The sequence below is a fragment of the Felis catus genome, chromosome B4 (genome assembly GCF_018350175.1).
Source record: "Felis catus isolate Fca126 chromosome B4, F.catus_Fca126_mat1.0, whole genome shotgun sequence".
In the NCBI taxonomy this organism is placed as follows: domain Eukaryota; kingdom Metazoa; phylum Chordata; class Mammalia; order Carnivora; family Felidae; genus Felis; species Felis catus.
In genome coordinates this window covers 124329385-124354527 of record NC_058374.1, presented here as the reverse complement: position 1 = coordinate 124354527, position 25143 = coordinate 124329385, and the positions used below count along the sequence as shown (strand labels likewise).

The window sequence follows — 25143 nt, the reverse complement described above, 5'->3', positions numbered from 1 at the left end:
TGCTCAAATCAGGATGCAGTACAATCAATCACCTGGAGAGCGTGGTAAAAATGCAGAGAAAGGACCCCACTCGGGAACCGGACTAAAGAGACTCTGGAAGTGAGACCCAAGAGTCTGCATCTTAGAGAACTGGACCCAGGGCGCCTGGGTGGCTCAGTCCGTTAAGTGGCTGACTCCTGATTTCGGCTCAGGTCATGATCTCAAGGTTCGGGAGATCGAGCCCCGTGTCTTCACTGTCAGTGCAGAGGCTCTTGGGATTCTCTCTCTCCTTCTCTCTCTGCTCCTCCCCTGCTTGGCTCTCTCTGTCTCTGTCTCTCTCTCTAAATAAACAGACATTTAAAAAAAAAACAAAACAAAACTGGATCCTCCCCATGATTCTGATATAACCGAAGTTTGTAGGTCACAGCTCTAAAAAAAACAGATGGTAGGAAAAAAAACGGGCAGAAGATGGGTCAAAGGACACGGCAGGAGAACATTAAAAAATGTCCTTACGACGTATTTTCAAAAAGTGGTTCTTTTTCAGCTGCTTTTTAAAGGTAATATATTGACTTTATAGTGCTGTTAAAATGGAGTGAAAGATGTGGGGGAAGCTGTGGAAAAGGCCGGTTCAGGCTTTGTACCCTCCATCAGAAGCACTATCCCAGCCGTGTGAAAAATAGAAATGCGCTGTCGCACCCCGTGGGCTGAAGGCTGGGACCCTCAAGATCACAGGGTGACCACCAGGGAAGGTGGGGTAATGTGCTCGCCACGCAGTCCCCGGAAAATGGCGACCAACTGGTTCACCTGTCCAGAAATTACTGCAAGAGTTCTTTTGAAGAAATAAAATATAGCATCCACTGTAGAAGAGTTTAAGGGTATTTTTAACTGCTCAAAACCCCAGCAGTCTCACAAAATAATTATTTCCATTCATTAATGACGGCTTTCTAATTTTAATTCTTACACACCCACATAATCCTTACATGATTTTAATCACAGCAGGTATACACATATATATGATTTTACGCATAAATTTTTCTCCTAATATTATTCTGTAAACTTTCCTCATGTTTCACAGTCGCCGTATGATTTTAAATAACAGCACGGCATTTCTTTTCACTGATACACCACAGCTTACTTAACCAAACTCCACTGTTTCTTCTAGCTGTTCCATGTTACAGGCAACGCTGTGATGAAAATCTTTTGCACAGGGCATTTTTACACACCTACGGCTTCAAATGATGCCCATTTTCATTCCTGTCCCGTGCTCTTCCTCGGTTTTCCGACACCTCATTGTTGCCGTCACTGGCTAACGATACGTACTGAGGACTGACAGAGTGGCAGAGAAGCCCGACCCTTGGGGAAGTTACTGAACTCTATTAGATGAAAATTTACTCCTGAAGTCTCACTGTGGGCTAGCTTTCCCACCTCCAATCTTCTCCTTCTTACCCCAGGAAGAATTATTATTAATCACAAACATATTAAAGAAGAGGGGTGGGGAGGAGGAGGAGGAGGAGGAAGGGTAGGAAGAAAGGGGAGTCAGGAAATGTGGGTGGCTGGGGCGCGGCGTCTGGGTGGCTCAGTGGTTAAGCATCTGACTTCGGTGTGATTTGGGCTCAGGTCATGATCTCATGGTTCGTAAGTTCGAGCCCCACATCAGTGCTGTCAGCGCGGAGCCGGCTTTGGGATCCTCTGTCCCCCTCTCTCTCTGCCCCTCCCCCACTCGAAATCCCCCTCCCTTCCTCCCTCTCTCTCTCTCTGAAAAATAAGTAAATATTAAAAAGAAAAGAAAAAGAAATGTGGGCTGGAAGCTGGGTCAACCAAGGAAGTAGATATTCCCCCCTGAAGCCTCCAGAAACAATGCAGCTCTACCAACCCCTTGATTATAGACTTCTGGCCTCTGGAACTGTTACCGAATAACTCTACGCTGTTGAAGGCACTAAGTTTAGGGCCTTTGTTACAGCAGTACTAGGAAACGAATGTAGCTGCTCTTCAGGGAGGGCTGGGGAGGACACAGAACCTAACGACAGGAGAGACCGTATAAACAGCCGCTAACACCCAACCATCGAGTGCTTGCTCTGTGCTGCACGCATATCTACCCAGATTCAAGCCGCGCAGCACTGTGAGGTGAGTGCCATTATTATCCGCGTGCGACAGACCCGAACCTGAGGCTCGCCACGGTTGAGTAGCTTCGCCAAGGTGGCACAGCCTGGGAGGGGTTGATTCAGGACTTGGACTTAATCCAGCCAGGAGCAGTGGTGGGTGCCTGGCATCCCGGCTACTTAGGGGGCTGAGGCAGGAGGACGGCTCGAACCCCGGAGTTCTGGGCCATCGTGGGCTGTGCCTATGGGACGTCGGCGCTCAGTGCGGCATCCGTGGGGTGACCTCCCGGCAGCGGGGGAACACCAGGTTGCCTCAGGAGGGGTGAACTGGCCCAGGGCAACAGCAGAGCAGGTCGGATTTTAGACCCAGTCCAGAATCTAGCAAAGATGCTGTGCAAGACTTTCCCAAGGCACGTGGTTTGTGGCGAGGGGGCGGGGGGGGGGGGGGGGGACCTACCTTGGACCTTCCAGCTGACTCCAGAGGACTCTTGCCTTGGAGTATGCTTGATGAGGGGGAGGGGTCGGTGGGACGCTGCAGGGGGCTGGAGCTGGTGGAGGGTGTTGAGGCAGGCCCGGAAGGGAACGAGGTGGATTCTTCAGCACTCGGCGCCGGGCCCAGCTCTGGGTTATCACCGCTTCCTAAGCAGACAGAGGCTCTGGGTGGCCGGCCTTGTCTCAGTGTGGACGTAGTCTCTCCAGCTGCTCTTTGGTGCTTCTGTACCTCACAGCCGCCCCCCAGCACCACCCTCTCAAGCCTTCACGCCTCTGTCCACAGGGAAGTCTGAGAAAGGGTTGGCAAACTCCACCAGCCCGGGGCTCCTGGGGCCCTTGCAGGCTCCAGGCTCTAGAGTTCATCTCCCAGAAAGAACAAAATGCCCCACAGGCCGGGCTTGGCGAACTGAGCCTCGTAGAGCCACCACTGGCCGCTGCAGGTAACTGTGTGTTCGGAGCGCCACCTAGTGGTGCCCAGGCTCCCCAGAGTTTCTTCCCAAATCTGATCTCCAGGAAGGGGCTCCCACCTCCCTTCCTCCAGGGAGGTTTACGACTGAGAGGGTCTCCAGCCCTGGGCTGCAGGACACTTTAGAGATGCCCAAGGCCAGCTGGTTCCCTGAAACACTGAATTTACATGGAGCCTGCCTCATCCTGGGCTCTGCCTGAGGGTCCAGAATGCAGGCTCTGGGTTGAGATACAGAATACGGTTTTTTGTCATTTATCAGCTCTGTGACCTGAATGAGTGTGGGGAAGGCGTGGGGGGAATCAGCATCTTATTTCAATGTGAGAGGAACTAATGGAGGAGAGTGAATTTTAAAAAGCTGTTGAGAACACATTTTTTGACAACTTAGATAAAATGGACCAATTCCTCGAAAAACGCAAAGACTCACTTAATATGAGCTAGAAAATTTGAATATGCCTACAACTGTTAAGGAAATTGAATTTGTAATTTGAAAACGCCCAAAAAAAGAAGTCTCCAGACCCAGATGGTTTTACTGGAATTCTACCAAGTGTTTAAAGAAGAATTAACACTATCTCTGTACATTCTCCATCAGAAAATACAAGAAGCAGGAAAACACTTCTCAATTCACTGTATGACACGAGTATGACCATGATATCAAAACCAGACAAAGACAGTACAAAAAAGAAAACTATAGATCAATGTCTCTGTGAATATAGACATAAAAATCAATAATGAAATATTAGCAAGTAGAATTCAGCTAAATACAGGAGGAATTGTACGCCATAACCTAGGGATATGAGGCTGATTCAATATTTGAAAAACCAATGAATGGAATCCACCATATTAATAGGCTAAAGAAAAAAATTCACATGATCATATAAATTGATGCGGAAATAGCATTGACAAAATTCAATGCCCATTCATGTTAAAAACTCACAGAAAAATAGGAATAAAGAATCAATTTCTCAACTTGATAAAGAACATCTACAAAAAACACCCTACAGCTAATATACCTAGTGGTGAAAGACTGAATGTTTCTCCTTAAGCCTGGGAAGAAGGCAAAGTGTCTACTCTCACTACTCTTATTCAACACAGTGCTGTAAGGTCTAGACAATGAAGTCTAGACAACAGCAACAACAGCAACAACAACAACAACAAAAGGAAATGAAAGGCATACAGACTAGAAAAGAGGATATATTTGCAGAGGACATGATTGTCCATGTATAAAAATTATTGTATTTCTATATACTATGAACAGATGGACATCAAAGTTATAAAAACAGTATCATTTACAGTTGTTCACAAAAAGGTGAAATATCTAGGTGTAAATCAACAAAACATGTACGGGACTTGTATGCTGAAAACTACAAAATATTTAGGGAGAAATAAAAAATCTAAAGAGACATACATACTATGTTCATAGATTGGCAGGTTCAATATAGCGAGGATGTTAATTCTCTCCAAATTGCTATACAGGTTTAACCCAATTTCTATCATACTCCCAGCAAGATTTTTTGTAGACATAGACAAGATTATTCTAAACTTTATACGGGAAGGGAAAGGAACTAGAATAGGTAAAATAATTTTGAAAGAGAAGAATAAAGTGGGAGGAATCAGCCCACTCAATTTCAAGACTTATTATAAAGCCAGAGTAGTCAAGGGTGTGTGGTATTGGTAGAGGAATAGACACATAGATCAATGAAAGAGAACAGAGAACCCAGAAATAGATCTATACAAACATACCCAACTGATTCTGGGTAGGTGCAAAAGTAATTCAATGGAGGAAAGGTAGCCTCTGCATTCAACACATGGTGGTCGTGTGATGGGACATCTGTAGGCAAATAAACAAACAAAACCCTTAACCTAAACCACACATTCTTGTACAAAAATTAACTCTAAATTTGTCGCAGACTTAAATGTTGAACATAAAACTATAAAACGTTGAGGAAAAGACAGAGGAGACAATCTCCGGGATCTAGGTTTAGGTTATTTTAATTTAGTTTTGAAAATACAAAACGCAAACATACTACAGTCTATTTCAAAAAAAGTAGGAAGCATTTTCTTTCCTTCACCTTCCCAGCTGCTGCCCTTTCCTACAGAAATGATGAAATTACATGGGAAACTTTTAAAGATACTAATGTCCAAGTTTCAATCAGATTCACTTGGTCTAGGGTAGCGCCTGAACATCTGCATTTTGGCAAGCTCCCGGGTGATTCTAATGTGCAGCCAGGTTGAGAGCCACTTTGCGAAATGCAGAGCTCCCACAAAACACCTCAGTACAGTGGTTTCCCAAGGGTGGCCCCTGACCATGCTGCAGCATCATCTGGGAGCTTGTTAGAAGCACACATTCTCAGGCCCCACCCCAGACCTGCTGAATCAGAAACAGCCACCCATGTTTCAACAAGCCCTCCCTCCAGGGGATTCCGATGCCCACTCAAGTTTGAGAACCTCTGCCTCAGTAGACCAATTCTGACACAGACAGGAGCAGCTGGTTCACAAACAAGAAAATACACGACATTGAAAAGCACTGAGAGCACTGTTCAACCTCCCTGGTGGTCAAAAGAGAAGCAACATAAAAACAGCAGGGAAATTCCACCTGACACCCGTCCAATGAGCAAATTCAGAAATACATCCAACGAAAGACAATACTTTATGCTTGCCTTTTCACACAACTGAGGTAACCACCCATCCGGTTTGACTAGGACTGAGGGGGTTCCCAGAAGTGGGGCCTTTCTGTGCTAAAGCCAGGACAATTTGGTCCCCTTATACAAGACTTATCAGACTAATATAATCATTGCTTACTCTGTTTTCCCCATTAGACAGTGATCCACAGGGGCAGAACCCTGTGTTTCTCATATTCTATCATGGTCTCTACCCTTGAACATAATATATATTTGGAGATGGAAGAAAGAAAGGAAGAAACAGAGAGAAAGAGGAAGGGAAGGAGGAAGGAAGGACGATAAAGCATTCTGGGGCAGTCAGTTTCTCCTTCAGTATTTCTCCAGTCCCAGACACACACCACGATTTTAATTATGACTATGCTACATTTCAGCTACTTATTTATAGGTCTTTCTCCCTCAAGAACTCACGAGCTCCTCCTGTGCATGGACTATATCCTACCCACCGTGGTATAATCAAAGACGTCAGCGCCTACAGGTTAGGAGACTGAGTGCTGAACTCAAGGCTTCCTGGGTTCAAATCCTGACTCTGTGGATTATCAGCCGTGTGCCCTTGGACAAGCTAACTCACTTTGTTCTACTTCAGCATCATCTGACAATGGGTATGAAGAGAATAGCACAGGACCTACCTCGCGGGGTTGTTGTGAGAATTTCACACTGACTAATGCACGTAAAAATGGTGCCTGGGAAATACAGAATGCTCAATGCAGTTAGCTATTATCATTAGTAACGGAAAGGGACCCACAAGCCCCATGTGAAGGACTGAAGTTACCTTGTAGTGATCAGGAAGCTGCAGGTGGTTGTATTTTCTAGATGGGGGACAGACAGCAGTGTGACTACCTCCAAACGGTCAGGAGGGAACTTTGTAGGGGTGGGAAGACGATGCAGGAGGCTGCAGGCTACCACGGGGCTCCTCTTGCCCATGTCCTCCTTCTGTGTCCCCTACTCATTACCCCACGAACACCAGACACCCCAGTGCCTCTGGGGTCCTCAGAGTGCCTGGCCTACAACTACACTTGCCCCCCGGAGAGGGACAATGGGCTCTGACCGGAAAGTCATATTTGGGGGAGCAGACCCTTTGGTTCATTACTGAATCCCTAGGACCTGGTTTCTAGCACAGCATATGCATTCGGGGACTATGTATAAACTGACTGATTTTAATGAGTGTAAATCCTTCTTTTAATCCCGTTCGTTAACCACCTTACCTCTGGTTCTGCCCTCGACGGTGCACTTCCTAGCTGGATCTTTCCTGTTGGGTCACGAATCAGGAAGCAGAATGGCCAAAGTTACTCCACGGGCATTTAGCTGAAGGAGGCGGAACGCAGGTCCACACAAGAACCCGCGTGTGAATGTTCATAGCAGCTTTATTCATGACTATCGAAACCTGGAAGCTACGACCCAGACACCCTTCAGCAGGTGAACGGATACATAAACTGTGGCACATCCAGACAATGGAATATTATTCAGTGCTAAGAAAGAAATGAGCTAGGGGCGCCTGGGTGGCTCAGTCAGTGAAGCGTCTGACCCTTGGTTTCCGCTCAGGTCGTGGCCTCACGGTTCGGGAGCTCAAGCCCCATTGTGGGCTCTGTGCCAACACGTGGTACCTGCTCGGGATTCTCTCGCTGTCTCTGTCTCTGTCTCTCAAAATAAATAAGTAAACTTAAAAAAAAAACAACGAAGTGAGCTAGCAAGCCATGAAAAGACACGAAGGGACCTCGAATGCATATTGCTGTGTGAAAGCAGCTCATGTGAAAAGGCTACGTACTGCACGGCTCCAATTTTCTGACACTCTGGAAAAGGCAAAACTATGGAGACAGTGGAAAGACCGGTAGCTGTCAGGGGTTAGGGGGACGGGTGCGTAGGAGGGGTACAGAGGGTTTTTAGGGCTGTGAAACTCATTTTGAAAACTAAATAGCCCCGTCTATAAACTCTCCAGGCCTCCACCGCTCCCCACAGCCCGCCCCCCCTCCTTGACTTGAGAGCTAGCAAAGGGAAAGAAAACATGTTGGATTAACTAGGCGAGACTTCACACTGTCTTCATCACCACCCTTTTTAGGGACCTAAAAAAGGGCACCCTTTTTAGGCGCCCCCTTTGTCCCGCCTCCTCACTGGCATTCACAACGCAGTCTCGGCCCTGACGCACGGAGCTTGTCTTTCCCATGGAGTTAACCATGAAGTTGGGCAGGATGAGAAGACAGGGGCTTGGGAAACGAATAAAGGCTGAATTGGCACCAGTGTCCCCCTCCCTCTGCCCCCCCCCCCTGAATGGATCCTCCCTACTGTGTGTCCCCCCCTCCGCCCCGGGACGTGCTACCAACGACACCTCAGCAAGCTCATTTCTTTATCCCTTTCCTGGGCCCAGAGTTGTTAAGGACAGGGATCCCGTTCATTCATGGTTAGGTGAGCCAGCCCCCCGCCCCACCACGAGGTAGCAGGGACTACGCTAAACATGGAAGACAGAGACGAATAAGACACAGCCACAGCCGCTGACAAGTGTTCGATGCAGGAGCCTCGTGTCTTGCTCATTTCTGCATCCTTGGCGTTTAGCACAGCGCCTCGCAAATAAAAGACACGTTTGTGGAAGGAATGGATGAAAGTCCCTACATGACCCCACAGCAGGTTGCAGAAAGCGCCACCACCGAAATCCATTCCGAGTTCTCTGGCCATCTAGGCTTGGCCCTGGGGGAGGGGCAGCGATGAAGGCAGGAAGGGTCCAAGTCACCTAAGGACGGAAGGCGGCTTTTATTGCCACAGATCGACAGCCAGGCCGGCCGGCTCAGCGTCCCGACAGCCCAGCGCTGCCCTCGGTGTGAGAGAGTGTAGCTTGGAGAACTGTCCTCCCAAGAGAGGAAACGTACTGACAGGTACCTCTCTTGTCCTTTTATTTTTTTTCTCCCTTTAACAAAAATGGGACCGTATATAGTACATACTATTTTGAGACTCTGGGGGATTTCCTCCGTAGAACATACGAACGTTCGCAGTAAGGGAAATAAATCAAAACCGCCAAGAGCCTCCTGGCGGCCCGGGGCAGGATTTGCCACACTGTCTACATTTTGGAGCTGGGAGTATGTTTTTTTTTATTTTTATTTATTTATTTTTTTTCAACGTTTATTTATTTTTGGGACAGAGAGAGACAGAGCATGAACGGGGGAGGGGCAGAGAGAGAGGGAGACACAGAATCGGAAACAGGCTCTAGGCTCTGAGCCATCAGCCCAGAGCCCGACGCGGGGCTCGAACTCACAGACCGCGAGATCGTGACCTGGCTGAAGTCGGACGCTTAACCGACTGCGCCACCCAGGCGCCCCTGGGAGTATGTTTAAGAGAGAAACAAACACCCAAACTTTCAGCGTCCAGAACGTCTGCAGTTTGCATTCATGGAGAGGGGAACGTGGGGTACAGTCACTCTGCTGCTTTGTGGGAGAAACTGGCCTCATAAGGCAGAAGGAGGTCGCGCGGGGTAAGGATGAAGTCCTCCCCCCGGGGAGGAAAGCCCGTCTGTGTTTGGATGCTGGCTTTTCCTACTGCAAGCGGGGTGACCCTGGGCCAGCCACTCGCCCTGTCTGGGCCTCGTCCTGAAGAGCTGTGGAGGAGACTACAAAAGATGAAACTAGCTTAGCGGGGACCTCGCTAGTGCTGAAGGGATGAGAGCGCTCAGTAAGCTTGCCTTGGTGGATGGCAGAGCCGAGAAGTGAAAACCTTTGCTTTTCCTGAAAATGCCACGTGGACCCAGCTACACACTCCGTCCCCGCTAGTCCGTCTGCTCCGACTCACGTAACTGGGAGGCCCAGAAATTGGGCCAGAAGGAAGGACCCAACAGGAGCCTCGGGAGACCCTCTCTCAATGGCCCCAAATGGCTTCTGCCCACCCTGGAGGCGCTGGGGTGCTCTGGGTGGGGCAGAGCCCAGGCCGGCCCCACCTGGACCTCCACAGAGACCTATTTCGGTGTCCCGGAATGTGGTTGTTGCAAATGAGGGCCTGGATGGTTCGAAGCTGCGGTTCCAGGAGCAAGTCAACCAAATACCTGGGCAGGACACCAGCAGGTCTCACAAAGAGTCAAACTGTCTCGTTAAGGCCACGGGCTGCCCGGCGGGAAGAGGTGTGAGAATGGGCAACCGTCCACTTTCCGCCAGTGCCGGGGTGCTCTGTCAGGCCACAGGTGGGTGCCCCAGCGAGAGGGGGTCGAGGGGGCACTGGACAGGCTGGGGGCTCGGAGGTCTGCGCTCGGCTGCAGGGACAGAGCAGAGGGAAGGGAAGGGGCCAGTGCAAGGCTACTTTCCACGTGGTACAACCACACAGACCTGGTGGTTGGAAAACTGCACCCCTGGCTTGTGTACTAAAGTTGGGGTGGGGGGCAGAAGGAACAGATATGGAAATAAAGCCTGAAAAGCCCTCTGTCCAATCCCCTCTGTTGGCGAAGCTCGCCCGCTCCAGATTATAGCACCTTGGTTGCTGGAGGCTCTTTGCACTGAGAATTCTGAGACCAGCGTGCATTTGCCAAGAATAATTTTGCCAGGTCTGAACCGCTCTGCACCAGGAGGTGGGAGGTGGAAATTTTCAAAAGCCCCCGATCCAAGGAGGCCTTTCACAGCTCACCAAATAGACCCTGGAAAATAGCAAACTGGATCTCATCTCTTTAGAAAGTACTGAAGGGGTTTGTTTCTTTAAAAATATTCTAGACTCCACTGTAGAAGTTATCACATGTGCTACTTACTTGCTCATAAGCCCACTAATTTTATACGATAATAACCTTATGTCTCAATGTACCTTCTAACGTATATCTTGATTTACATGTTTATGTTGTTTTAATCAAGTGTTTTTAAATTTCCATCTGTAGCTTTTTCTTTTATAGTCTATAAACACTTTTCCATGTTTTCATGCTCTCCATGTTAATTCTAAAAGTTTTTTAAATGTTTATTTGTTTTTGAGAGAGAGAGAGAGAGAGAGAGCATGAACGGGGAGGGCACAGACAGAGAGAGGGGACACACAGATTTTCAGCAGGCTCCAAGCTCTGAGCGATCAGCACAGTGGCCCACAGGGATCAAACTCAGGAACCGTGAAGTCATGACCTGAACCGAAGTCAGATGCTTAACCGACTGAGCCACCCAGGTGCCCTTCTCTGTGTTAATTCTAACAATAGTATCCATTTCATTGTATTTAATACCATAGATTTATTTTTTTTCTGTTTATTTATTTATTTTTTTTGAGAGAGAGAGAGAGAGAGAGAGCGAGCAAGCCAGGGAGGGGCAGAGAGAGAGGGAGAGAGAACCCCAAGCAGACTCTGTAATGTCAGTGCAGAGCCCCGTGCAGAAGCCACAAACCACGAAACCGTGACCCGAGCCAAAAGTAAGAGTCAGACACCGACTGGGCCGCCCAGGTGCCCAAATACGATAGATTTCTTAACCAGACTGTAAAAAATAGTTTTTAACTATTATAAATAATGCTGCAATGAACATCTTGTGCCAACTACTTAAATTAATTTTCAGTTATGTGTTCAGCATATACTTATTGGACGCCTATTATGTTAGGCCCTGGGGATAAGTGAAAAAACAGACACGGTCTCTGCCCCAAAGGCTAACAAACATTTTCTATCTTAATAATCCGCAGATCTTTCTCAAATGCAACAATAATCCTCTGATGTAAACAGGGTAGTGCCCACCGCCAAGAGAGCAGACCGGGGCCTGGGACACGCAGAGCGGGGGGCTAATCAACAGCATTCCTGCCTCACCCGCTTCCCCCTCAGCTCCCAACACACACACACACACACACACACACACACACACACACACAGCACGGGGGAGTCCAGGACGCGCAGCAAATGGAGCCCACAGCCCCAGGACCGAGGCTGAGGACAGAGGCCCCACTGTAGCAGGACCTTGCTGCCCCACCACAGGGCACGGGTCTGGGCCTCTGCGGGCCTCTCCCACTCCCCTCCCCACAACTCATGCACCCGGGGGCCTCCCCTGTAAAGTGCTGGGATTTGGGGTGCAAGGCGGGTAGAAAGGATGCTTCCTGCAGGCGGGCTGTTCCCAAGGGGAGAGGGTTCCCTTCCCTCCTGACCTCCTGATGCAGGCGACTCACCCCCTCCCACCGCCCCCACGCCCCGACAGAAGACAGGATGCTGAAGCATCTGGAGCCGCTCCCTGCCCCCACCCCCACCCCGCAAGGAAACAGGAATGGGGGCAGCAAAGGCAGTGGCGATGGATTATGGTGCCGACAGTCGACAGTCAGTCGGGAGCTCTCAGCGCCAGGCTGCTTTTGACTTACTGTTGCTAAATTAACACACTGAACCCCTATTATGTGCCAGGCAGGGTGCCAACCTTTTGACATCACTGTCCTGTTGAGTCACCTGAACGGCCCCCGACCAGGAGCACTGACCGTCTCTCCTTCGCCAGGGGGCTAGTTACCTTCTCTGGGAGCACGCTAGTAAGTGGCAGTGACCAGTTCTAACCAAGATGGGTCTGATGGCGAAGTTGGGATTCCCAGCCTCTGTGCTCTGCTGTTTAGACCTGGTCACCCCCCCATCCCCCTCGTCCCTTGTGCCTTCCTTCTCGAAAATGCAGGGGTTGAAAGTCAAAATCACTGCTCGGGTTACCAAAGAGGAAGGAAAGAAAATGTGTCTTCAGGCACACACGAGAATTCGTGGGTCTAGCTGGAAGAACCCCCCCCCCCCCCGCCGCCCCCTCCCCAGTGGCCAGATCTGCCGTCTGCCGAAGGTTCGCATATAGTCTTCGCTCACACCGGCAGAGGGCTCTCCTTATTTAGTCCTTGTGACAACCACACGAGGGAGGGGCTGACGTTATCACCCCCCTTTCTCTGGCGGAGCAACCCAGGCCCCAAGAGGTTCGACAGCAAAGTCAAGTCACACAAGCACGTGGCTCAGCTAGGATTTGAACCCAGCCTGTGTGACTTCAGAAGCCGGTGCTTTCAACACCTCCCTCCGATTCCTCTTGGACCGAAAAGGGAGGAAGCAGTCAGTCCGTAGGACGCTGTGGGGATTGCTCACGGAGGTTCTCCCTCAGGCCTTTTGACATATGCATCTCTAGACTGTCCCACAGAACAGTCTCAGGGAAAAGTCCGTTATTTCCTAAAACTGGGGACGTGGGGCCGCAGGGCAGGGCGGGTGATAGAAGAAGTCTTGCCTTCCTTCTTCGGCGGTAGACTCCCCGGTGCCTTATTCTTACGCCCAAGTTCTTAGCCCTTCTTAGCCTCTTTATTGACCCTCCCTGATTCTAAAACGTCTCCTGCATAAAACATTCCATTCCCATAATGTGGCCTTTCTTTCTCGTGAAGACCTCTCTCCCTTGCAAATATTGACAGAGGTGTTGTTGCCCCCTGTGGATGAATCAACACACGCCACCGCCCGGCCAGCATCCACTGTGCCCATGCACACCTCGAAATGTCCCCAGGAGGTTTTTCGCTGATTTTGTTTGCAGAGAAAACTGACTGGTCCCTGTTGCACTGAGAACAGAGAGTGAACAGAACAAGGAGGGATCACGAGAGGTGAGGTTTTGAAGCAAATGCTCCACCTGCTTAATGATGATGTAAGTCACATCGAGACCCTCTGTAGCAAGTAAACGGGAAACACAGGCTGTTCTAGGATGGTTAGTCTTGCTTTTCCTTTTCGCAGCTCTGATATTCGGAATCATGGCTCTAACCTGTGCAGTGCGTTACAGAGCTCTTTCATGTATGCAATCTTCTTGGAGCCCTATAGCAACCCCGGGGTGGGGGGGGGGGTGGTAACAGAGCCCAGAGGGAAGAAGACAGACATAAAACAAAAATTAGCTCCTCCACTGCCTGGGGTTATCTCTGCTTTGCATGGGCTAATCCACTCAATAGACTGGAAAAGCGGAAAAACAAAACAAAACAAAACTCACTTTCCCAGTCTCCCTTGCAGCTGGAGGTGGCCATGGGACACAGCTTGGGCCAGGAAGTTAAAAGTAAAAGTCAGCTGGGGTTTGCTGGCCTAGCTGCACAAAAGGTAAAGAGGCAGTAGCACCCTTTTTGCCCTGACTATGGACTTGATGCCTGGAGCTGCAGCAGCCATCTTGTGACCATGAGGAAAAGGACAAGAGAATTGCCAAGCAGCAGACCCAGAACCCTGACATCAGCGAGCCGCTGCTCCGATAGCTGAAACCACTTGCTTGGGACTTCTTATGGGAGAAGAAGAAACGTTTATTAGTTTAGGCCCCTGGTTGTTACTTGCAGCCAAAAACACTTCTAAACAATACACTTGGGTGCTATTATCTCCATTATTCAGGGCAGGAAAATGAGACCAGAGACACTGAGTGTCTTGTTCAAGGTCCAGTTGCCAATCAACAGAATGTGAACTGAAGCATGAACCTTGTCTTGCCTCTCCCCTCCTCTTATTCTTTTTTTTTAAATTTTTTAATATTTATTTTCGAAAGAGACAGACAGAGCACAAGCAGGGGAGGGGCAGAAGGAGAGGGAGGGAGGCACATAACCTGAAGCAGTCTCCAGGCTCTGAACTATCAGCACAGAGCCTGACGCGGGGCCCAAACCCCGCTGAGAGATCATATCCTGAGCCGAAGTTGGATGCCTAACCAACCGAGTCACCCAGGCACCCCAATGCCCCCTCCTCTTCTGATCTGGCTTTTGTTCGAGGCTTTGAAAATACAGAGGTCAATAATATTATTGCTAATAATAATAATAGTTAACATGTATATTATTGATAATAATAGTAACAGTTAACATTTATTAAACACTTAGTAAGGATCAAACACAGTGCTAAATGCCTTCTAACCATTATCTCCTCTAATCCACATCCAGCCTCTAAGGTAGGTAGATGCTACAACACGTCCACTTGACGGGGAAGGAAAGTGAGGCACAGGGAGGCTCAGTCGTGTTTCTCAAAAGGCCACACGGCTAGTAAGTGGCAGATGGAGATTCAGTCTGGACTCAGGGCTGCAGGCTCCCACAATTCCCTATGCTGCCCCCAGCTCTCTGGACCCTCCAGCCTGGTTGGGGAGAAAGACATTCCTGAAAATGATCCCACTCTGACCGGCGCTATGAAGGAAACTTCCCAGGGATGCTTGCTTGATAATCAAGTCTTTTGAGATCCGGGAAGGGCCTGTTGGGCACAAGTTGCTCCTTTCAAAGCTGCCATGGGTTGAAACCACGGGGCATGCAGGGAGAAGCTCCCGGCCTAGGTTCCCGGTCTTCAGAACACAAGGCCGTGGGCAAGCTGGAAGATCCCCAACTAAAGCCAGCGAGAGGCTGCTGCTCCTGGCCTCCTTTCCTTCTGGAGGCTTCTCTTACCTAGCCTGCTCCCCACTCGCCTTTCTTCCTGGTCTCCATGCTGGCTCTAGACAAGACTTCGGCCCTTCCGGGAGGCCCCTGGAATTTACCTTAGAACCTTTCCACAGAGCGTGATGTAAGGGAGAGTGTGGGACTTAAGCCACCCCAATGGTGGCATTCAGTCAAAAGGTCAGTCTCTGGAGGGGCCATCACGAAGTCTGGCTCTCCTGATCTCTGATCCATATTGAAGAGTTTGCTATTTAGCAAAAATAGATGTTAGAAGTAGATTTAGGAGGTGAAATTCGTGGCTAAGGAACATTGTGGAAGCTAGAAATGGGCTCTCCTAGGGGCACCCGGGTGGCTCAGTTGGTTAAGCGGCCGACTTCGGCTCAGGTCATGATCTCGCGGTCCGGGAGTTCGAGCCCCGCGTCGGGCTCTGTGCTGACCGCTCAGAGCCCGGAGCCTGTTTCTGATTCTGTGTCTCCCTCTGTCTCTGCCCCTCCCCCACTGATGCTCTGTCTCTGAATAATAAATAAACATTAATTTTTTTTTTTAATGGGCTCTCCTTGGTAAAATCTGTGGTTTTCAGATACGTGCATTGGCTAACACACTCTAGGGACATCTCATCCATGTGCGAGCAGGGAACGGAACCCAGTGCGCCCTCCCCCATGCTAGTGCCACATTCCCAGTTCCTAAAGGGTCCTATGTCCAGCCACCAGCTCAGAGGATTTGGTGACACTTTGTGCCAATGAGGCTTTTATCCAAGGTGCAGGTGGAGTGTCTAAAAGGACCAAGAATCGGGGCCTCCCTGGGTTTAGTGAGCAGGTCTGCACCTCCCTGCTGATGAGTGTCAGCCAACTGGTAGCATTTTCACCAGGGAGCAAAGTCAGGGAGCAGCTTCCTTCACCACCCCCGGCAACTACCGGCCTCCGATAGCAACCAAAGGCTACCTGGTCATTTGGCCAACGAGGCTGGCTGCCGTTAGTCCACAATTTGTCTTCTACTACTCAACCCAACACCACATGCATGGGTCCTTGTAGAGTTCTGTGGGGGTTTTGTGTGGAGTCTTGGAAACAGCTCTGGAAGATTCTAGAGCAATCCTAGAACAGGGTCTCTCGACCTCCGCACTGTCGGCGATTTGGCCGGATAATTCTTTGTTGCAGCGGCCGTGCTTTGCGCTATGTTTTGCAACACTCTGGCTTCTTCCGCCGGACGTCGATATCACTCCCACCCTCTCGGACCCCTGTGCCCCGTTGTGACAACCAACATGAATGTCCCCTGGGGGTAAAATCACCCCTAGTTGAGGAACCCTTCTTCTGAGTTATTGGGTGAGATTCCAACACAGTTAACATGCCCATTAATCAAAGGAAGGACGCCCTTCAACCTCCTACAGGAACTGAGTCTCTAAAGAAACACACCGGCCAAAACACAGCCCCACATCTCCACTTCCTAGTGGAGACACAGCCTGAAAAGTAACCGAAAGACTAGGTCTGCTGCGCACCCTAATCGTCGGATCATCTCAACATCTGGAAAAGAACACGGTCTGAACGGCAGAGGCGCCTCAGAGATCAAGTCACTGGTGCCACGTCTGTCCCCGGCGGCCGGTGGTGTCACAAGTTCCCACTGCCCTGGGTCGGAGCGGGTCTTCCCACGCTCAGGTTGCTTGGCTCCGCGTGGGCGTGGCATTTGCTCACTGTGTGAATGCTGGAGCCATCAGCACCCTCAAAGCCACTTAGCTTCTCTGATCCTTCAAGCTTCCTTTGGAAATCAAGGCTGGGAGCCCTCACCCTGCTCCAAGGCAGAGCACTGGACAAAACGGGCCCCTGCGGGTTCTTCCCTCCAGCCTGGAGAGCTGGCATCTTCGACACGCACACCTTGCCTCTGCATCCAGGGAAGGTTGTGGCTGAGAGACGCCAAGAGCCTCGGGCGCGCGAGCTGCGTGTCCTTGCAGAAGTCACTCCTTCTTAAGCCTCGGTTTCTGCTTCTGCAAAGTGGGTGGCTTCAAGAGGTCCCAGAACTCTTTGCAAATGTGACCGAGACCAGCTACCATCTCCCTGGGTCCGAGAACCTGGTCAGGAATATTCGCTTGGGGGGCTCTAAGCCCGCTCTCAGTTCTGACTTCCTGGAGCCTGTCCTGTCCCCGGAACAATGCTGACCACAGGTCGGGGCCAGGATGCTGAAGGCTGGGAGGGAGCTCAGCACGGGGTGGAGGGCGGCATGAGTGACAGAGTGGGGAGGTGGTTCTGAGCGGGTTTCGTTCTTTGATTACATCAGAGAAAGCCTCTGCTCGTTTCCTTACCGCCTCCCTCTGCCACCTGATGCTCTATCGCAGAGAGGCCTGAGGCCCAGCGGCTTCGGGAGGCCACGCTATGTAGCCAGAAGTTAATGCCAACGTTTTGTTTTCATCGCGTTTCTTTCAAACTGGTTTTGTTCAATTCCAGAGGCAGAAAGAATAAATGGGATTAAGGAATAGGCACTCACAGTTGTCCCCCACCCCATCCCCGGCCACCAGCTCTTCTCTCCTAAGTCACCACCATGTGCTTCTTATGTGGCCTTCCGGAAACAACTCATGCATTTCAGGCACAGGCAATATGCATTTTTACAAAATTAATATCTGTTGACGGCAAGTGAGGCTGGCTTCCATTTATGATTTTGTTACGTGGCTTTGTTTTCAAATAAATGTGTTCAGGGGGTCCCTGGCTGGCTCAGTCAACGGAGCATGCAACTCTTGATCTCAGGATTGTGAATTCAAGCCCTATGATGGGTGTAGACAGACAGACAGAGAGACGTATGTACATAAATGTGTTCACATTTAAAAGAAGGTGGGGGGCACCCGGATGGCTCAGTTGGTTAAGTGTCTGACTTCGGCTCAGGTCATGATCTCGCCGTTCACAAGTTCGAGCCCCGTGTCGGGCTCTCTGCTGACAGCTTGGAGCCTGGAGCCTATTTCAGATTCTGTGTCTCCCTCTCTCTCTCTGCCCCTCCCCTGCTCACTCTCTGTCTCTCTTTCAAAAATAAACACTTAAAACAATAATAAAAGAAGGGGGATCACTTTATTAAACCAGAGTGTTAAGTAAATACACAGAGATGACAAAAGTGCTGTAAGCTATGTGATGACACCCACAGGAAAGGCTGTGAAATCCGCGGGGCCCTGTCCCCAGCTCTGCCCTGCAGGGATCAGGGGGAGTCTTCACTCCCTCTTACACCCACCCACGGTGACCAGTGACAGAGGCTGGCAGGAACCTGGTTCATATCCAGATCTGTTGGAGCAGCCCCTCCCCGGGACCCTCTCCCCTGGGAAGGAAGGGGAGCCCGGGTGGAGGGCACAGACCCTTGATGCAAAGCCTCCCGGCCATCAAAGGAATCGGGAGACGGGACCCCGGCCTCCTGTGTTCCGCAGAAGCCTTTGGGTCTCTCTGTCTCTATTGTTGCATCCACATGATGGAGGTTTGGTTACATCATGCCTGACACGTATTTGCTTCCCGAAAGAAGGCATCATCTGGAGGGGCGCCTGGGGTGGCTCAATCGGCTAAGCCTCCCACTTCAGGTCAGGTCACGATCTCACGGTTCGTGAGTTCAAGCCCCGCACCGGGCTCTGTGCCGACGGCTCGGAGCCCGGAGCCTGCTTCGGATTCTGTGTCTCCCTCTCTCTCTGCCCCTCCCCCACTCACACTCTGTCTCTCTCTCAAAAATAAATAAACATTGGGGCGCCTGGGTGGCGCAGTCGACTTCAGCCAGGTCACGATCTCGCAGTCTGTGAGTTCGAGCCCCGCGTCGGGCTCTGGGCTGATGGCTCAGAGCCTGGAGCCTGTTTCCGATTCTGTGTCTCCCTCTCTCTCTGCCCCTCCCCCGTTCATGCTCTGTCTCTCTCTGTCCCAAGAATAAATAAATAAAAAAAAGTTGAAAAAAATAAATGAATAAACATTAAAAAAAAAAAAAAAGAACGCATCATCTGGAGATGGTCCTTCTGCCCGCTGTGTGAGTGCCCGCGGGTCCCGACGCGTGTCTCACCTTCTCCAGAGAAGCCGCAGGTCTGGAGCACTGGCTCCAGACTCGTATTCGGCACAGCACTGGCCTGCCAGCACTTAACAGTCACGAATAAAATATTAATGCATTTTAGTTAGGCACTAATGAATGTCATTATAAATACAACTAATGCGCTCCTTCTCAGACACGACACCTTAGGAATCCAATAAACAAAAGTGAGGGAGAACCACCTCCTGCCGTTTTCCGCAGAGATTAGCTTCATGGGGTCAGATGAAAACACGCTCAGCAGTGCCTGTGTGGTCACAGTCACCCTCTGGTGCCACGAGCCACGTGACAGCCACACGGCAGCAGGCCCGAGTTTCCCGTGACGTTGGATTCTTGCTCATTCGGTGGGTGGCCGGCATCATGAGACCTTGAGGCCCAGCTGAACCTTGGGGACTTACCTGAGCATCTCACGCAGACAGTTTGTTCCCTAGGCGCAAAAAGGTCCGGGTCCCAGGGGCCACCTTCAAACAACCATGTGGACCTCTCGGCAGGCCGTGAGAAGGTTGAGGCCACGCCACAGAAAAATGCGTGGGTCTTCCGCACTGGCGCACATCTCCGGAGCTGGGTTGGGTTGTCGTGTGGTTCTTTTTTTTAATAGCCTTTATTTCTTAGAGCAGTTTAATCTTCACGGCTAAATTGAATGGAAGGGACAGAGATATATAACCCCTGCCCTTACACACAGGGCGTCCCCCAATTTCAACATCCCCCTCCAGAGTGGTACATTTGCCAAGATCCATGAACCTGACACATCATAATCACCCAAAGTCCCAAGTTTACATCAGGGTTCATTCTCGTTGTCGTACATTCTGTGGGTCCGGACAAATCGTCATCCAGAGTGGTTCCAGTGCCCTAAAAATCCTGTGTTTATATACTGACAAAAGCTATTCACTGTAAGCTATTTCTCACATTATTAAATATTCTCTGGGACAAAAAATGATTTAAGTGGCTGTATTAGTGGGAGTAGAGGCTAAGCTGGGGTATCAGAGAGCCCCAGAGTGCTGCATCTCCAAAGAGGGGTCCGGACATACTTCTTTCTCTCTCGTCTACAAGATGGAGGGGGGGCAGGGCGCTCCAGGGCTGGTCACCCAAGGACTCTGGTTCCTTCCGCCTTGTTTCCCCTTTGTGTTTTATTCACTGAAGACAGCAGACTGTCCCCATTCCGCACGTGTGCGACCACCCTGAGGTTCTTCTAAAAAATGGGACAATAATGCCCAGCTCTCGGATCCACCTGTGGGCTGAGACCCTGCACGGCGGAGCCTCAGATGGCGGGCAGCACAGTGAATGCTTTTACTGGAGCCTCCTTGTTTCAGAGGCTCAGCGCAGAGCAGAGTGCATGATGGTGACCGCAAGCAAAGCCCTGAGGAAGCAGCTCCTAAATGCTGCACGTGGCCGTGGGAGAGCCCCCACGCCAGTGGCCCAGAGCCGCCTGACTCCACACCGAGCAGGGACAAGTCCAGGCAGGCCCAGCCCTGAGCAGCTGCCGGTGGCCTTTTCTCCCTTCCTTTGTTAAGGGTCCTGGGTATGGACCCAGGCAACGTACCACCAGATTTGAGAAAAAAGAAATTTATAAGAAGGCAGTCATTAACCTGTGAGAGCTACATGGGAGGCAAGGCAGTTACCTTCCTAATCATTTTCCTGTCTCTTCACTTCACCGTGAGAAATTCATTTCACCAACTATTAGGCTCAAATTCACGACCGCAGGAAGGACACCAGGGAAGGGTGGTGCCCGTGATGCAGCCAATCTCCACCCTACGCCCAGCAGGGGTGGGGGATTCATCCACAAAGTCCCCCTCCCATGGGTTGTTGCCACACTAGACTTGGGGGTACGGTGTGATATTAGCTCCTGCACATTACACGGCCGTCTTCAAAGGCCTGTGCGGGTTCCAGGCTGGCTGCTGGGGGCCACGGGCTTTTCCTCCCTGCCTCTGCACTTGACCCCTTGGCAGAGACAGGCCTCTCCTTCTGGGTCTCCCTCCTGCTGGCCCAGCACTCTCCTTACCCTAGAGTCACCCCTACACCCTTGAGCGGCACCAAGGGCTCGAAGCCCCACTCCACGGCGGCGGGGCTCACAGTCCCTCAGAGGTTATTTTCAGGTGACAGCCCCCTCCCACCCTCCCTACCCGACCGACAGACTCCCCTGGACATTTGGAGGCTGCTGTGTGTGCAGGAGGCAGCAGGGCTGGGGTAGAAAGAGACAGAGCGTCGCCGTCCTGGCCTTGAATCCCGGCACTGCCCCTTTGCTTCTGTGGACCTCACATGCTGAAAACAGACTCACTCCTGCTCTGACCCATGTCGCGGCACATCTGGAACACTGCTGCCCTGTCCTGCGCCCACCGCAGCCCACCCAGCCGTCCCCCAGTGAGAGACATCGGGACCGGGCCCAGCTTCCCGATGCCCCGAATGACGCTCCAGTAGACAGCGGCAGTCACGCTCCCTTACGCACACGTACGAGCTCTCTGGGGCTGGTGCCCCGGGGGGGCAGAACGGCCGGGTCGTGGGGTACGCACATCGGCACAGCCCAAGAGTCCCCTCGCTTGGCCTTCATCAGCCTCTGGTGTCGGCAGATCTTACGAGGATAACGTGACCTCCCGTCATTTCCATTCACCTCTTACTCGTGAGCCTGCACATCTGTCCTCTTCAAGGAACAGCCAACTCAATGTCCTCTGCCCGTTTTCTTTCGGGGGCCCTGTCTTCTTGAGGACTGGGCAGGATTCCTTGGAGTCTTCTGGCTCCAAGTCCCTTGTCAGTGTTAGACGCTGAGATGGTCTTTTCCCAGTTTTGGTGCGTCTTTATTCCCTCTTGTCCATGGTGGTCTGTTGGGTCAGAACCCGTGACACTGTCGGTCCATTCGATGTTTTTGCCTCACGGTCCATGCTTTCAGACCACGGGTTAGCAGTCTGTCCCACCTCCGGGTCACTGACGTATTTTCCTATATTACCGTACACACTTGATGTTTGTGCCACACGCATGCATTTCGGTCTGTTTCGAGGCTACCTTTGTTACAGGGTGTTAGACACGGATCCTGTTTGACAGTCACACAAGTACTGATGGAGTTTTCCCAGCATTGTCTGCCCAGCTGTATGTCCTGCCCTCTTGATGTGCATAGTCCTGTAATTTTTTTAGCTCAGCGGGCTTATTCACTCAGCTGAATAGTTTGTGTTCCAAAAAAAGTAATGGATTAGAAGTGGGAGGCGGAAGCGGCAGCCTGCTGTTCACACAGATGAACACCAGGGGGCACACCTTCTCTTTGTGCTACTTCACATCCCCGTGAGTTTGGACTGATGAATGGATGCTTGACTCTGAGCCGCATCTTCCCCCCCCCGCCCCCGCCCCGAAAAATGGGTACAACAGTTCCGAGGGTTCTTACAAGGGTTCATCGAACCGCTGCACGTAAAGTGCCTTGCATGTGCAGTGCATTTGTTCTCCTTGCCTGAAGTTTCCATCAATAATGTCTCTTTTGAGCATCTCCTCTGGGGCCGTTTGGAGGTCTTTGTTCTCCTACACACTCGTATTAGCACGTTGCCCCCACATCATCCCAGACATATGAACTATAATGTTTACAAGTATATGGGAGCCAGATTCAATTGCGTTTGATTAGTTGAGATCATGTTAGGTAGACATTTAAAGATTTCTCCATTGAGGGGCACCTGGGTGGCTCAGTCGGTTAAGCATCCTACTTCAGCTCAGGTCACGATCTCATGGCTCGTGAGTTCAAGCCCCGTGTTGGGCTCTGTGCTGACAGCTCAGAGCCTGGAGCCTGCTTCAGATTCTGTGTCTCCCTCCCTCTCTCTGCCCCTCCCCTGCTCGCACTCTCTCTCTCGCTCTCTCTCAAAAATAAACACTAACATTTTTTTTTAATGTTTTTATCATTTTTGAGAGAGAGACAGAGACAGAGAGCAAGCAGGGAAGGGGCAGAGAGGGAGGGAGACACAGATTCGGAAGCAGGCTCCAGGCTCTGAACTGTCGGCACAGAGCCCGATGCGGGGCTCGAACTTACAGACTGAGAGATCATGACCTGAGCTGTAGTCGGCCACCCAACCGACTGAGACACCCAGGCACCCCAACACTAAAATTTATTTTTAAAAAATATAAATAAATAAAAGATTTCGCCATTGCAGTTTTCCTGCGTTAACTTTTTTCCTTCATGTTTTGAAGCATTTTTTAAAAGGTCTGAAGCCCTGAGTGCTGCTGGGGACACAGCCCAAATCCCATCGCTAGACCTAGAGCCCCTAAGTCACCTGTGAGTCCTTCCAGGCCAACAGATGAGCTGCTTTAGGCTTGTTTTGTCGAAGTGCCCGCTGGAAGCTGGGGACTGAGCTGAGGCCGCCGTGTGCCCGTCTCCTGTGTTCCCCGGAGTCTGTCTGGGGAGACTGAACTTACCCTGGCTTTCCCATCAAGCCAGTTCTGAGCACAATTCCAAACACACAGTAGGGAATTCATACGTGACTGTGGAATGACACACGGCCGTGTCACAATCGGGTTTACTGCTCTTCTCTCCACACCTACCACCCCACCTTCTCCACGGCAACTGCCCTTTCCAGGCCCCCTCCGTCTCTTGCTCTGACTTGGAGCTGCCTACGCATCTGTTTCTCCGACCTCTTTTCCACTCTTCCCTCCGACCGAATCATGTAATAACAACAGTCAATGTTGCCATATGCCTGCTCTCCACACAGTAAGGTTATATTCTAAGGCTTTATGTTTTTCAACTTTAAGAACGCTCGCAGACATCCTCGGAAGGTACAAGTTAACAGCCCCACTTTACCGAGGAGGGAACTGAGCGAGGCTGAGCGCAGATAACTTGGCCCAGCGGTTGGCGCAGCTGAGATTCTAACCGTGCTGCCTTGGTCAGGGCTGGGGCAGGATGTCAACCGGCCCAAAGCCGACTGCCCATCAGGTGCTCGGGACCAGGGTGAGAAGCACGTGGAGCCCAGAGGGCAGAACTCAATTCCCAGAGCTGTGCAAGGGCTGATCCTGCTCTTAGGAGGCCTTCAGTGAGCAGGCCTCACTCACCTCACCCCCATCCCGGCTCCGGCCCCAGAATGCGTCCCAAAGCACTGGCCAGCGCTTGGAATCTTCCACGGGCTACTGACAACTCCCCTCTCTGCCTTCCCATCTTCTGTTTTCTGTTTCCCTGGGATCCACACCCCTATCTCTTTCCCTGCTTAGATTTTTCTCCATGGCATTTAACACCAGCTCACATTCCATACATTTGACTTGTTATTTTTGCCTGTTTCCCTCCACTATGGTGTAAAGAATTATTGATGTTTTTGTTCACTGCTGAATTCTCCTGCCTGCATAGCATTTTTTTAAAAGAGGGAGCGTGTGCGAGCGAGGGGCAGAGAGAAGGAGAGAAAGGGAGAGAGAGAAGCAGGGCTCAAGCTCCCCCAATATGGTACTCAAACTCACGAACCATGAGATCCTGACTTTAGCCAAAGTCAGATGCTTAACAACTGAGCCACTCAGGCGCGCTGCATAGCATTTTGTTTTAAAGAATTTTTAAAAGTTTATTTATTTTGAGAGAGAGTGAGACAGCACGAGCTAGGGAGAGACAGAAAGAGGGGAGAGAGAGTCCCAAGCTGGCTCCACGCTGCCAGGACAGTGCCTGATGCGGGGCTCGAACCCACAGAACTGAGATCATGACCTGAGCTGAAACCAAGAGTCGGATGCTTAACTGACTAAGCCACCCAGGCGCCCCATTCATAGCATTTTTTAAAAAAGAAATGAAGGAGTAACTATGTGCATTCACCCGCCCCACCTGACCACACACACCTTCAGAGTTTTAGAGTTCTCTAGAGAAACTAGGCCAATAGGATATATGTATAGGAAAAGATTTATTATAAGAAATTGATTCATGCAATTGTAGAGGCTGAGAAGTCTCGCGATCTGCCGTCTGCAAGCTGGGGAGATCCGGGAAAGCTAGTGGCTCCCAGCTCAGACTCGGTCTGAGTCCAAGGGTCTGAGATCCAGGAGCACCAAGGGTAGATAAATATCCCAGCTCAAGCAATCAGGTAGGACAAGCCAAATTCTTTCTTCCATTAAGGCCCTCAATGGATTGGATGGTGCCCACCCACACTGGGGAGAGCAAACGTCTTTACTTGGCCCACTGATTCGATGCTAATTTCCTTCAGAAACACCCTCACGCACA

The 25143-nt window shown here is 50.7% G+C and overlaps 1 protein-coding gene across 2 annotated transcripts in view; it reads right to left on the bottom strand.

Moving 5' to 3' along the window:
- The window catches only part of TXNRD1 (thioredoxin reductase 1), a 125795-nt gene that overhangs the window by 821 nt on the left and 99831 nt on the right, over positions 1-25143 (bottom strand). The window lies entirely within an intron of this gene.